Source organism: Microcaecilia unicolor, chromosome 2, assembly GCF_901765095.1.
Source record: "Microcaecilia unicolor chromosome 2, aMicUni1.1, whole genome shotgun sequence".
In the NCBI taxonomy this organism is placed as follows: Eukaryota; Metazoa; Chordata; class Amphibia; order Gymnophiona; family Siphonopidae; genus Microcaecilia; species Microcaecilia unicolor.
The window spans coordinates 188465220-188477304 of record NC_044032.1 but is presented as its reverse complement, the minus strand read 5'-3'; the positions used below and the strand labels follow the sequence as shown (position 1 = coordinate 188477304).

The 12085-nt window shown below is 41.9% G+C and overlaps 1 protein-coding gene across 4 annotated transcripts in view; it reads left to right on the top strand.

Annotated features, from left to right (window-relative positions):
* MARCHF3 (membrane associated ring-CH-type finger 3) overlaps positions 1–12085 on the top strand; it is a 203206-nt gene that overhangs the window by 72004 nt on the left and 119117 nt on the right. The window contains exon 1 of one of the 4 annotated variants that reach the window (XM_030193573.1): positions 2565–2777. The exons of the other annotated variants lie outside the window; for them this stretch is intronic. The gene's annotated coding sequence lies outside the window, so the exon portion shown is untranslated. Of the gene's footprint in view, positions 1–2564; positions 2778–12085 lie in introns of those variants that run through there. 4 annotated transcript variants of the gene reach the window in all.

Sequence of the window (12085 nt, the reverse complement as noted above, 5' to 3'; positions counted from 1 at the left end):
ATAACTTATCTCTGGGATCGGTAGCACGGAATCTTGCTACTGTTTGAGATTCTGCCAGGTACTTGTGACCTGGATTGGTCATTGTTTGAAGCAAGATATTGAGTTAGAGGGACCTTCACTCTCACCCAAGTTAGAGGACTGACAACACAAAAAATGGCAACTTCCCATTCCATTTCAGATAAATGTTTTCATTGTGGCCATTTAAGTAAGCAGATGGTGGCACAGTGAAAAATGCCGGTGGAGGAAGGCCTCTGAAATAGCCCAGTCACTGTAGTCCATACCACTGCATAACAGTTAAATCTCTGTCAGCTAAACCAGCCCTAAACGTGATTACAAACAATGAACTATGTCATGATCAGGCGCTTAGTACTTTATTAAATAGTGTGACTTGGTAGAGAGAAGCATTTATTGTTAACCTCTCAAAACCCCTAGAACTGAATGTAAAATATTATACGGTCATTTTATTGAGCAGTAGTATTATTTCATTTGCTGATCTCCTTAGCCTTAATTCTGCAGATCTGTATCTGGAGATATCTGACTCATAATGTGTGTTATCTCAGCCTGCAAAAAAAGATCCCCCATCTGCTTGTTAGAGACCAGTTGCTCTTGCTTTGGAAATTTAGCCCTGTTGATAACTTTTCGCATCTCTGAAACTACCAGAAGAGAGCAGGATTTTGTTTGCTTCCGTTTCAAACTTTCTATCCCATAGGAATCTCAGGGCAGTCTGAAGAAGCATCAAGGAAAAAGAAAGCTATTTCTTGGCAGATTTTTCTCAAATCCATCTTGGGCTTTACTCAAGTCACCCTCATATTTCTGCCAGAGATGGGACTTTTTCTTTGAAGGGAAACTGAGATCATCTTTGTGGTTGGGGTGGGTGGAAAGATGGGTGATCTGAGCTACTTTGCTGCTCAAATCACAGAACTAAGCTGCAGGCATTTTACATGTGCTATCACTTGGTGTTAAAGCCTGGGTATTATGATCGTCACTGAATAGTGAATTAGCCACATTACAATGGTTTTAACTATGCTGTACGCTCAAGGCTTTGCTTTTGTGTAAAGCTCCTTTCTGCATTGTATGCTAAAAAGTTATGTGCTAAAGCCATTCTACTTCTGCACACATGACTCTCTTATGGACTGCTAAGTTCTTCAAAAAGCTGTCTGTATGTTCAAGACAGAAGGTTTCTGTGTGGGGAGCATGGGCCAGTAGCATCTGAAACTTGAGTGTCACTGTGGCTTTCCAGGTCTTGCCACTCCTCCAGAACAGGAGGGACTTGGATTTAGTGCATACATTTTTGATAGTAGCGCAACGTGAATTACATTCAGGTACTCCAGGTATTTCCCTGTCACGAAAGGGCTCACAATCAAAGTTTGTACCTAAGGCAATGGGGGGGGGGGGGGGGTTAATTGACTTGCCCAAGATTACAAGAAGCAGAAGTGGGATTTGAACCCTGGCTTCCTTGGTTCTCAGCCTGCTGCTCTGCTACAGGGTGGTCAAGAACGTGACCGGCAGTACTACCAGGCCCCACTTACAGATTGCAGGGTTGCCTGGAATGAGGGGCTGCAGGCTTTCTCTTCTCTGCCCCTCTCTTGATCCTGATGCTGGCAGGATAGAGATTCTTTCTGAGTCTACTTGTCTTACATGAGCTCATTGCATTAGCTGAGCTTAAAGCCCATAGCCGCAGGGTTGCTAACAGTTGAATGCCGGTTCTATGTGCCAAGCAACGCAAAGAAGACTTGTTTGTGGTTAACTCATGTGTAGAGAATGACACGGGGGCCAAAGTGTTTGTCTCCCATCCCTGTGAGCTTTGGTCTCATCTGCACAAGCCTCAAACACATGATTTTATACTTAAATATTTTTTGAAGTATAAAAAGGAACAATATTCTATACAACTGTATATAAATCACAAATAAAAAACAATAATAACAATAAGCAACTGAAAATAACCCCCACCACCACCTCCCTGTACCCTTCCAACTCCAACAATAGCCAACTTCCCAAGGAACCCTAATCCACCCTGTTAAAATGTACAGGGGGACAAAACACAACCCACTCTGTATGCTCTAGCAGGGGAGAAATAAGCCCTATGAAGCACTATTATGATTTAAATTTGTGGATGTATAATAAGTCGTCAACAATCTCAGGATTCAGTCTAGCTCTTTTGTCTTTCACAGTCCTTCCCACAATAGAAAATGTCCTCTCAGAAGATGTGCTGGTAGCAAGATTGCACAGGATCCCCTGTGGAAGTTTCGCTAGTTTTGGCCAGCACTTTCACTTGTTTTTCCCCCAAAATCAAAATGTCATTGTCTGCATCACTTGAACATAAATAACCAGCCAATTCATTAACAATAGCTTTCAAAGGAGGCATTGTTCTATAAAAGTCGCTTATAACACTGCTAACATCTATTTTCATTCTTTTGGAGTGGGGCTCTTCCACGCATGTGACACTTTCTGAGAATGTTGTCGATGTTGATGGACATTTCGATCTGATCTTGGTACAGCCTTCTCAAAGATTTGGTTGCCTGTATTTTTACATTATCTGGGAAGATAATTGAATTGTCTTTCAGACGTGGGTGTAGAAGACAACCAACACTGTGTATTGGATAAACAGGAAAATAAGGGTCAATTAAGTGTTGGAAATGCTCCTTGATGCCAGCAACAATGGATGAATCTGTTACAGTATAACAGTAAGATGCTTGAGCAACTGAGCACATGATGGAAGAACGCTGCAGATGATAGCAGTCTGATCAGCAGCCAAGACTCTTCTTCCCACATCAAAGGTTAGGCAAGACACAAATGATGTCATTTAACAATGCTTCATTTCAATCTAAAAGCAGCTTCTGCAGTTATTTTTTTTAATCATTGAATTCAGTTGCCAGTTGTCCAAGATGTGTTACGTTTTCTTTAAGGCTAGTTTCAAGCTTTTAGAGAATGACACAGGGGCAAATTTTTTCCCCATCCCCACAGTTAACCATATGTCCCCATCCCCATGTCATTCTCTACTCGTATGGAAAACACAGCTGCAAATTGTATTAAAATGTATGATGATCAGCTACTTTAGGTATTTAATGGTATGCAGACCCACTTTTGACATGTACACGAGAAATGTACTGCAAGGGTCCAGGGTAGCATGGAAGGTTTTGCAGAGATTTCTTGTCAATTATTCACATTTAAGTACTATTTTGTTTTTGTTATACAAGCCGAAGGAAGGCATATAGTGAGCAGGGATGGACTGACTGTTTGGGCAACAGGGCAGTGCCCAAGGGCCCAGAGACTCTCCCTCTCCTGAACACTACAGCCCCCCCCAAGCCTCAGTGCAGGGCCGCCAAGAGGGGAGGCAGAATTCCCCGGGCCTGGCCTCTAAGGAGGGGGGCGGCAGCGGCGGCGGCGTGGCACTGGTAAGCTGCTTCTTGCTGCTTGCTTCCGGGTCTGTTCTCCCCTGCTCCCACGTGCCGCCCAGGACCCAGAAGATTGCATTAGCGTGATATTGCGTTAATGCAGTCATCTGGGTCCTGACTGCCGGCACAGACAGGAGCAGGAGAGGGCAGACCGTGGGAGCAGGAAGCGGCTTGCCGGCACTGGGCCCGGGCCCCCCCTTGGAGACAAACACAGAAGGGTAAAGGGGTGGGTGGGAGTGGCAGTGCAAGTGTGGGGGAGGCAGCTTGTGGTGGTCCAGTTCAGCCCCAGGCCTGGCTATTTCAGCGGCCCTGCCTCAGTGGGCCCTCCCCAGTCCTACCTTGAAGGACCCTGGTGATCTAGTGGCTTCTTCAGGGACAGAAAAGAATCCCACTCTTTCCTGTCCACTGGCGCTCCTCTGCCCTGCGCTTCCATGTTTTCAAAATGGCTGCCGAGACTGCCAAGACCCGTGAGACTACCGCGGGAAGTCTCAGCAGCTATTTTGAAAACATGGCAGCGCTGAGCAGAGGAGCGGCAGTGGGCAGGAAAAAGTGGGATTCTTTCCTGCCCCCAAAGAAACCACTAAACTACAGAGCTGCCAAGTTACCCATTCCAGGAGAGAGACTTTTCAGCCAGTCCTGGATTTCTGCCAACTTCATCCTGGTGCATTATGGGACCTGCAACACTGATTTCAATGGCTAGAATCATGGACTACAAATGCTACACTGCTTTGGGATGTAAATTTAAAATCAGGACTAGCCAAAAAAGTCTCCCTCCTGGAATGAGTAATTTGGCAGCCCTGAAACTACCAGGGCTCTGCAAGGTAGGTCCGGGGTGGGCCCACTGAGGCTTAGGGGTCTGAGGCTTAGTGTGTGGGAAGGGGTGGCAACTGGGGGGGGGGCTGTAGTGTGCAGGAGGGGGGTGGTAGTGCTATGACAGGCAGCGGCCAGGGAGGTCCCCAATGACTTTTACTGCCTGGGGGCCCAGGTCACTGTCAGTCTGCCCCAATGAGTAACAAACGTGTACATGTGGCCAGACAAAATGGAAAGTGATAACACACATCACTGCCTGTTCTTCTGCTTCTAAATATGAGCTGCTTAAAAATTTCAAGTGCAGACAGTTTTGGAAAGGCTCATAATTAGGTGCTGAAGAACAGACACCGATATATACTGACAATTTCAGTTTAATTTTGGTTCAGACATTTCTTGGGATTTCTTAACCGTATTTATGAACAGCTTCACTCAAAGTGGTGTACAGCAGGTCCAGTTTAACATAAAACTTACAATTTTGTTAACAACATAACAATAGTAAAATGACTAAATATAAACAGACATACATACAAGCAGCCTTGCTTACCATGAAATTACATTACATTAGATACTTGTATCCCACACTAGCCTCAAGAGTTCAGTATGGCTAACAATTCTCAAAATGTGAAGTTATACAGCAGAACAAACTCAGTGAATTACAAAAAGTATAGCTTAATCATCTAGAAAACACACATCTCTGAAATAAAAGTTTTCAACAGTTTTGTGGAATTTTGCATAATTAGTTTGAAATCTTATCTCAGGTGGTAACACATTCCACCATTTTGCCATCTGGTAAGGGAACATTGTTTGCAAAACAATATTTCCATCAATCTTCTTATGCACAGGGTAATGTAAAATTAAGAACTCTCTGGAATCTGAATGTGAATTTCTTCTGGGCCGATCAATTAGATCACACATATCCTGGAGCCCCACCATATAAAATACAATGAATCGAGGAGCCAAATTTAAATATAGAGTGTGCCTCCACTGGGAGCCAGTGCAACGCCACTAACAGAGGGGTGACTCTCTCAAATTTGGGCACCCTGTAGATCATTTGAGCCGCCATGTTCTGCAACATCTGGAGCTTTTTACGTACCGACACTTTACATCCTGCATTAATGGTATTGCAATAATTTATGTAGCCAAGGACAATGGTTTGAACAATAAGCCAAAATACACCAAATTCAAAATAGCTTGTCTAAGCCTCTATAGTGATCTGAAAACTTTAGTGGCAATAAGTGTGCATGTATCCAGCATCCCCCCCCCCCCCCCCCACACACACACACACAAACAATTTTTGCCACAGATTTGTTTCACTTAAAATTTGCATATGATTAACTTGCTACATTCTGTGCTATTTTGCCCACCACGGTAGAAGCTACGCACTCAGATATCCACACGTGACTGTACCACAAGACCACAGGCCTTTCTGCATCTCCTCCCTGGGTATGTGGTGAGCATCCAAAGCATTTTATAATTAAGAGGGTTTTGTGTGTGTGTGTGTGTGTTTTGCAGGGAAGGAGTTATAAGTAGGTATAACTGTTTATAGCAGGAAGTTTACTTTTCCAGTTTCGGCTGTGTATTTGTGTCTCCATTCAGGAAACAGAGTGTTAATCTCTACCCCCCCCCCTCCCCCAAATACTTCCTCCCTTGTGTCTCCTACTTTCTCAGTTTCAGCCAAGAGGCCACGAAAAGAGCATCCTCAGCTCTTGGCTGCATCATCCATTTCATCTTCCCTAAATAGAGGCAGCGATAAATCATCATAAATTATTTTGCTTAATGCTTTTTGTTCCTCAGCTGTTAAGAGTGTAGACATAAATCGAGGAACATGTGGAGGCTCATTTTCAAAGCACATATACTTACATTGTGTAACTTTGTAAGTCTATGGGTTTTGAAAATGAGCAGCTTAATATTCTTATTTACTCATAGTGACTGCATCCTTGTTGGTTAATTGGACTTTTAAAATAAAACAGTGATAGACTAATTAGCAGACTGTAGCCCAGTGCAGATGATCCGGTCTATGTGATAAACTGCCAAGAGACACAGTGGGTTTCTGATGACATTGGAATGCCTAAACTCTCCAGTTCATAGGAGCCGGCTAATGTAGTAACATGCCATGCCGTATTTGTTGACGAGCTCTTGGCTCTTAAGCTTACTGTATGAATTACATCACACCTCAAAATGAGGAAAGATGGAGATAATCGAGAAACAAAAATGCTTAGTGCAGATAGTGACCATAAATGGTAATAACCAGCACCATTTAGTCATGGAGGTGTGATATCGTGTATGTGGATAACCCCAAAGATTTGTGATTGCAGCCTAGCATAGAGGTCACTGCATGTGTCTGACTGGAGTGGAGGAGTGGCCTAATGGTTAATGCAGCGGGCTTGGATCCTGGTAACCTGGGTTCAGTTCCCACTGCAGCTCCTTGTGAGATTGGGCAAGTCACTTAACCCAGGTACCAAAACTTAGATTATGAGCCCTCTAGTGATAGGGAAAATACCTGCATATAATGTGTACAGTGCTGCATACATCTACTAGCACTATAGAAATTATGATTATTAATAGTAGCAGATTTCCTTTAGTACACAATTGGCAGTTTTAGACAGAAGATGGAAAACAATACAGTAAGGCAGTTGTATCTTATTTATTTACCGCCTTTTTGAAAGAATTCACTCAAGGCGGTGTACAGTAAGAATAAATCAACCATGAGCAATAGACAATTACAGTAGTAAAAATATTCAAGTAACAATACAAAGCATGGCATAGTATACTACTTCATTTTGATTATGGGGACCATTGGTTCCAAATCAATTTCTTTAAACTCTTACCAGGTGGTACTCAGGTATTGTTCTCCCAGCTTGTATCTGCATTAACTACTTTATTTAAGTGGACCTCAAAGCATCCACTCTTGGCAATTCACCCAAAGAATGAAAAAGGCTCTTTACTTGCAAAAGAGCGCCAATGCTATTGTTGGAGCTAGTCTTATCACTGGTCCTTTTTCTTTTATTCCCAGGATGGACAGTTCACAAACCAATGTAACAAAAACTCATACTAGGAGAAAAACAATTGGTTTATCCAACTGTCGGTCTTTATGCAAATCAGCACCCACTGTGAGAACAAAACTCCCGTGTTCATAAGTGTGAAATCTGACTATTGTCAATCCTTAACTATTTTAGCAGTTTTGCCCTACCTGAAGGTCCAAGCACTCCAACTGCCCACCGTTGGCCCCATACTTATCTCATTTGCTTTACTGTTCCACTGCAGTGTGCTATCATTAATGCGGTCCCTCTGCAGTCTTTCTAACGTCTCCCAGCCGGCTGGTGCTTTCCCGGTATAATCCCGGTGCTGACTTCTCCTTCAGTGGGTATGCATACTGCTTTTATTCCTTCATCATAACTTCTCTCTGTTCTTTCAACAAGAACGTCTCGTTTCGCAAACTACTTTGCTGCTTCAGGAAGGAAATATTCAACTAATATTGTTCCAAGTACAGTTTCCTGCTCCAAGATGGTTGCGGAATTTATATAAACGCCAGCCAGGCTTACCAGCCAATCATCTACTAGTATTTTCTTAAAGGGCACACAGTCTAATAAAACGCCTTCCATTCAATGTTTTTGTTCATACCATATGGTATTATTGTGGTATACTGGAATATTAATCTCTGCTCCTTTTGCCATAACTGTTTTTTAATATCCCCCGCTCTCTTGCCCTTTTGTATCATGTCTATGACCATAAATCTCATTTGATCAAACGTGTGTCCTTCATTCATGCAGTGTTGTGCCATTGATGTCTTCCGGTTTTCTATGCGTTATACCATGTTTATGTTCAATTACTCTCGTTTTGAACTTACGGGATGTATGACCAATATAAATTTTACTGCAGGGACATCTGCATGCATAGATCACCTTTGTCGAATCGCAGTCTGAGTTCCCCTTGACTTCTATTCTTTGTTGACCATGTTGCCAAATTAATACAGAACCTTCCATAATGTTTGAGCATATACAACATCTGCCGCCTTTGCTATGGGACTCTTTGGGTGAATTGCCAAGCGTGGATGCATTGAGATCCACTTAGTAGTTAATGCAGATACACGTTGGCAGAACAATACCTGAGTACCACCTAGTAACAGTATACTACTTAAAATGTCAATAGAATATGTAATAAAACATTTTAATAGAGTATAAGCAAAGATAGAACATATAGATAGGTAAGAGAGAAAGAGGAGTTAAGGTGACTAATTTAAAGAAAGTTGCACATGAGGTCTTGTGCTTTTTTACTCTGGATGATTAGCTTTTATTTATTTGCTTTTACATTTTTTATTTTTATTTTTTTACATTTTTGGAGGTCACAAAACTTCATTTATACAAATGTGGAAATATGATTTTTGTAATTTGAAACATCCAAAATAATTGTTCAAAATCAAAGGGGGCCTTTTACTAAAGTGTGTTAGATGTTGCAGTTACTGCGGCTTAACGCAGGAAATTAACCTGCAGTAACCTCAGAACTGGCACAGCAACTATTGAGGGCGTTCCCTGAATTTTTTTAGTACAGGTCCTATGTTAAACGTTCCCTTAGAGTGCAATACTAAGGTAGACAGTTAATGAGGAACCATTTGTCACTTTCTGTATAGGAGGCAGTAAGTGGTCCCACGCTAAAGGGGCTAGATTCAATAAAGAGTGCTCAAAACCAGTGCTGAAAAAATTAGCACTCAATGCTATTCTCTAATGGGCAGTTAAAGATGGGCACATTTGGGTGCTGAAACCAGGTGTAGTTCCCAGCCCCCAATTTGGGTGCACATCCCTAGTATTCTAGAACACTGTCTACAGATTGTAGGAATGCCCCTAACCCGCCCATGCACCTCCCATAGCCACGCCCCCTTTTGGGTTGCACACTATGGGATTTGTGGGCACATTGTTATAGAATAACAAATTGATGTCAGTGCCAGTTAGTACCTAGTTATCGGCACTAATGGGATCATTAGCTAGTTTAGTTGGGCACATATGGATAGGCGCCCAAATATCAGCGCCCAATTTTGGACATCATATATAGAATACATGGATAACTGTGTTCTGTGCAGTGTGTTGTGTGCTGAAATCTCTTCATACCCATTCTCTGCCCATGCCACGCCAACTTACTCCCCTTAGCAAAAAGCCTAAAGCATTTTGATAATAGAGCCTCAAAAAGAATCTTTTTATTTTAGGTGAGAAAAGTAATCCAAATGCCTGTCTACTGCTGATTGGCCTGTGGCTTAGGTGGAGTAGCATGAGGCAGTGTGGCATATCAAGTGCCTGCTCCGATTTTCTACATTCTCCCATCTATCCTATGAACTTATTCATGGAGCTGTTCTGAGTGAAGATAAAGTGGTCACCCCTGTATTTAAAGATGTTAAGAGGGCTCTGATACAGGCGAGATGGTTTTTCAGAGGTATTTTATTAGTTGCGGCATTGTTTGCAGAAAAGAGTTCCGCAGCAGAGGCTCCACCTTGTCACCTCCAGCAGGTGGAACCATTCAGAGCTGCCATCATCCAGGGACTGTGAAAATTGCACTGAAAATTTGGCTGAAACACAGCTCGTGTTGAGTCATGGATGTTAATAAACAATTGAAATCTCTCATTGTTTGGCTATTTTTCAGTCACCTTTGCTGTGTTCGTGTCTGATTGGCTGCGAGGGTTTGTTCTTCTGTCTTACGTCGTCAAAATACAAAATTGGACCATCTTCCTTTTGTATGCGTAGAATTTTCCAAGTGAATAGCTCAGGATAAATCAGGAAAATGCATAGAAAATCATCTGCTTTTCAGATAAATGGTCCAAGTCAGATGTGTTTGCTTCTTTTTGTTTATTCTCTAAATGAAAGTATCAATCACAGGAAAGTGGTGTCAGCAGGGTCTAGCTATTGAAGGGTTCATCAGTGTGAATCAGAATGATGTGACGTTTTCCATGGGGTGTTCTTAGTCATTTAAAGAAACTATTATGATATACCAGACTCAACTGCTTTCCTTGAGTTTATGTAATATTTTATTTCAGACTGTCAGGATGCCAGTAATGTGGTAATCCTGTTTTATGCTTTTTTTTTTCTTTTTGGCATGTTTTTCTCGTCAATTTGAAATATGCCTAAGCATTGCCATTGTATAGTATGATGAACCAATATAAACGACGTTAAAAAAAAATAAAGATGTGGCGATTTAGATTTGATCGTTGATGGGCCGATGCTCAGAATTCCGACGCTATAGGGAACAGTGCCGGAAAATACTGTGGAACCAGCACACAAAAATAACTTCCCAATGTTCAATGTTAACAACATGCAAATTATATGTGTGCTATGCAAGGGGAAGGAACATGCCTTGCACATGTGCACAAGAGCTGTAATTTCAAGCTTACATCAGTGCTGTTCTGATCTTTATGGTTCAACAATTTTTTATTGATGATATTATACGGATAACAGTACCCAGAAAAACATAATGTAGACTCTGATAATGAACATATTCACAGCTCAAAAAAAAACCAAAACCTAACATAGAACATTATCATCAATGTTTTGGTATAGAACCCCCCTCCCCCCTGTCAGCACTCTAAAACAGTCTACTTTGAACTCATATGTTCCCTCAACCCATATCAAACTTCCACCACTCTTGAAATTTAGTAAGGAACAAAAATGTTATCAAAAATTAGAACAGTAAAACAAACAGTAAAATCCTTCCCTCCCCCCCCCCCCACCTACCCCCCTCCCCTTGCTGAGAGATATCCAGACTTCCAACTTCTTACAACAAAGGATGGCCCCACCTCAATATGTATCTAAAGCGAGTTCACCACTAAACTCCGCCCTTTAGGAGACAGGCTGTGAATATATGGCCCCCAAATATCTAGAAACCGCCTCCGCCGCCCAGGGGAGCTGCCCACACCTCTCCTCTCAAACAACATAAACTCATGTAATTTGTTTCGCCAGTGCTGTTCTGATCTTTAAACATAAGCTTTTCAAAAAACATTTTCACCTGAAAAGTTCATATTTAAGTGCAGTAAACAGGTGCCAGTGTGTGTGCTTCCACTTTCCGGTTTTGCTCAGACTTCCACACATTTGTTCCTCGCCACCGGTGCTTAGAGGCTTGCACAGGCTTTTTTCCTCTTTCAAATAAAATAAAAACCAGCAGATTTTAGAAGAAAAATCCTGAAAAATCCTCTCTTAACCCCTCAATGTGACCTCGGAGCTGGCGGTAGGTTTCTAGCATTAGGGCAGGACTTTTGTGTGCTGTTTCTCTGAGCATTGGGAGGGAATAGCTAATGACTTTATTTACATCTGTTTGCCTATATTTGAATACAGTTTGCACTAATCTTTGTCACGCGTTGTTTCCTTGAGCATCAGCCCACTAGGGCTGTATTTTGGATCCTTGTGTTTTTTGTGTTGCTAGATCGTTGAAAGATGTTTATTGCTCTTACTACTTCGTAGATTGGTTAAAGTGCCTTTGCATTGTGGTGCACTGCTTGGTTCATTTATTTATTTATTAGGATTTATTTACCGCCTTTTTGAAGGAATTCACTCAAGGCGGTGTACAGTAAGAATAGATCAAACATGAGCAATAGGCAATTATAGCAGTAAAAATATTCAAAAACAATACAAAGTATGGCATGGTATACTACTTAGCATTTAACAAACTTTTGAAACAGGTTTTTAACATTTTCTGGAATATTTATAATTGATCATCTTAAGGTCATAGTTAAATTACCAAACAGGGAAGCTACCGCAAGACACTTTAGCATGTCATGTGGTAAACCTTTTACAGCATGCTAAGCTTGCATTAGGGCTTCGAATACCTTAATAAAAGGGCCACTGTTGGAAAGAGGATGTTGGGCTTGGTGGATCTTCATTGAAGGAAGCAGCTGTGTGACACCA